Source organism: Hordeum vulgare, unplaced genomic scaffold, assembly GCF_904849725.1.
Source record: "Hordeum vulgare subsp. vulgare unplaced genomic scaffold, MorexV3_pseudomolecules_assembly, whole genome shotgun sequence".
NCBI classification, from domain to species: Eukaryota; Viridiplantae; Streptophyta; class Magnoliopsida; order Poales; family Poaceae; genus Hordeum; species Hordeum vulgare.
This window is the reverse complement of record NW_025422486.1, coordinates 742,501-745,000: the sequence shown is the minus strand read 5'-3', so window position 1 is coordinate 745,000 and position 2,500 is coordinate 742,501. Positions and strand designations below refer to the sequence as shown.

At 45.2% G+C, this 2,500-nt stretch overlaps 5 non-coding genes across 5 annotated transcripts in view; all 5 read left to right on the top strand.

Annotated features, from left to right (window-relative positions):
* Positions 1–303: 303 nt before the first annotated feature.
* LOC123415864 lies at positions 304–422 on the top strand. Its single transcript, XR_006615558.1, has one exon. It is a non-coding gene; the product is annotated as a 5S ribosomal RNA (ribosomal RNA).
* A 410-nt stretch (positions 423–832) lies between these two features.
* Positions 833–951, top strand: LOC123416744. Its single transcript, XR_006616347.1, has one exon. It is a non-coding gene; the product is annotated as a 5S ribosomal RNA (ribosomal RNA).
* Positions 952–1,394: 443 nt separating this feature from the next.
* LOC123415863 lies at positions 1,395–1,513 on the top strand. Its single transcript, XR_006615557.1, has one exon. It is a non-coding gene; the product is annotated as a 5S ribosomal RNA (ribosomal RNA).
* Positions 1,514–1,944: 431 nt separating this feature from the next.
* LOC123416540 lies at positions 1,945–2,059 on the top strand. Its single transcript, XR_006616171.1, has one exon. It is a non-coding gene; the product is annotated as a 5S ribosomal RNA (ribosomal RNA).
* A 400-nt stretch (positions 2,060–2,459) lies between these two features.
* The window catches only part of LOC123416905, a 119-nt gene continuing 78 nt past the window's right edge, over positions 2,460–2,500 (top strand). Inside the window, exon 1 of the ribosomal RNA XR_006616500.1 lies at positions 2,460–2,500. This exon is cut by the window's right edge and continues 78 nt beyond it. This is a non-coding gene — a ribosomal RNA (5S ribosomal RNA).

Genomic DNA, 2,500 nt, shown 5'->3' with positions numbered 1-2,500 from the left:
CTCCCGTGTCCATTGCCACATTTGCCTCGACAACGGAGACGAGTTTAACACAAGAATTTCACCGCTCCCTCTCTACCCCGACAACACGAGCACCGCCACGACCTCTGTGACTTTTCCCACCGCGCATGACACCCAACGACTAGTAGTAGTAGTAGTAGTAGTAGTAGTAGTAGTAGTAATAGTAGTAGTAGTAGTAGTAGTAGTAGGGGCAAGCATAAGGAACAAATAGATAGTTGCATGTCGTAGCAGTAGTAGCAGTAGTAGTAGGGGCAAGCACAAGGAACAAATAGATAGTTGCATGTCGGATGCGATCATACCAGCACTAAAGCACCGGATCCCATCAAAACTCTGAAGTTAAGCGTGCTTGGGCGAGAGTAGTACTAGGATGGGTGACCTCCTGGGAAGTCCTCGTGTTGCATTCCCCTTTTTAAATATATTTTTGCGCCACGTGACAAGGATGACACGGGACCGTGATCTATATGACCTCGTTTTCTTATTTTTGACGTTTACTAGTTTTCTTATTTTTGACGTTTGTGATATGTATTAGCTTGCCCCTCCCGTGTCCATTGCCACATTTGCCTCGAGAACGGAGACGAGTTTAACACAAGAATTTCACCGCTCCCTCTCTACCCCGACAACACGAGCACCGCCACGACCTCTGTGACTTTTCCCACCGCGCATGACACCCAACGACTAGTAGTAGTAGTAGTAGTAGTAGTAGTAGTAGTAGTAGTAGTAATAGTAGTAGTAGTAGTAGTAGTACTAGTAGTAGTAGTACTAGTAGTAGTAGTAGTAGGGGCAAGCATAAGGAACAAATAGATAGTTGCATGTCGGATGCGATCATACCAGCACTAAAGCACCGGATCCCATCAGAACTCCGTAGTTAAGCGTGCTTGGGCGAGAGTAGTACTAGGATGGGTGACCTCCTGGGAAGTCCTCGTGTTGCATTCCCCTATTTAAATATATTTTTGCGCCAAGTGACAAGGATGACGCGGGACCGTGATCTATATGACCTCGTTTTTTATTTTTGACGTTTACTAGTTTTCTTATTTTTGACGTTTGTGATATGTTTTAGCTTGCCCCTCCCGTGTCCATTGCCACATTTGCCTCGACAACGGAGACGAGTTTAACACAAGAATTTCACCGCTCCCTCTCTACCCCGACAACACGAGCACCGCCACGACCTCTGTGACTTTTCCCACCGCGCATGACACCCAACGACTAGTAGTAGTAGTAGTAGTAGTAGTAGTAGTAGTAGTAGTAGTAGTAGTAGTAATAGTAGTAGTAGTAGTAGTAGGGGCAAGCATAAGGAACAAATAGATAGTTGCATGTCGTAGCAGTAGTAGCAGTAGTAGTAGGGGCAAGCATAAGGTACAAATAGATAGTTGCATGTCGGATGCGATCATACCAGCACTAAAGCACCGGATCCCATCAAAACTCTGAAGTTAAGCGTGCTTGGGCGAGAGTAGTACTAGGATGGGTGACCTCCTGGGAAGTCCTCGTGTTGCATTCCCCTTTTTAAATATATTTTTGCGCCACGTGACAAGGATGACACGGGACCGTGATCTATATGACCTCGTTTTATTATTTTTGACGTTTACTAGTTTTCTTATTTTTGACGTTTGTGATATGTTTTAGCTTGCCCCTCCCGTGTCCATTGCCACATTTGCCTCGAGAACGGAGACGAGTTTAACACAAGAATTTCACCGCTCCCTCTCTACCCCGACAACACGAGCACCGCCACGACCTCTGTGACTTTTCCCACCGCGCATGACACCCAACGACTAGTAGTAGTAGTAGTAGTAGTAGTAGTAGTAGTAATAGTAGTAGTAGTAGTAGTAGTACTAGTAGTAGTAGTACTAGTAGTAGTAGTACTACTAGTAGTAGTACTAGTAGTAGTAGTAGTAGGGGCAAGCATAAGGAACAAATAGATAGTTGCATGTCGGATGCGATCATACCAGCACTAAAGCACCGGATCCCATCAGAACTCCGTAGTTAAGCGTGCTTGAGATTAGTACTAGGATGGGTGACCTCCTGGGAAGTCCTCGTGTTGCATTCCGCTTTTTAAATATATTTTTGCGCCAAGTGACAAGGATGACGCGGGACCGTGATCTATATGACCTCGTTTTCTTATTTTTGACGTTTACTAGTTTTCTTATTTTTGACGTTTGTGATATGTTTTAGCTTGCCCCTCCCGTGTCCATTGCCACATTTGCCTCGAGAACGGAGACGAGTTTAACACAAGAATTTCACCGCTCCCTCTCTACCCCGACAACACGAGCACCGCCACGACCTCTGTGACTTTTCCCACCGCGCATGACACCCAACGACTAGTAGTAGTAGTAGTAGTAGTAGTAGTAGTAGTAATAGTAGTAGTAGTAGTAGTAGTACTAGTAGTAGTAGTACTAGTAGTAGTAGTAGTAGGGGCAAGCATAAGGAACAAATAGATGTTGCATGTCGGATGCGATCATACCAGCACTAAAGCACCAGATCCCATCAG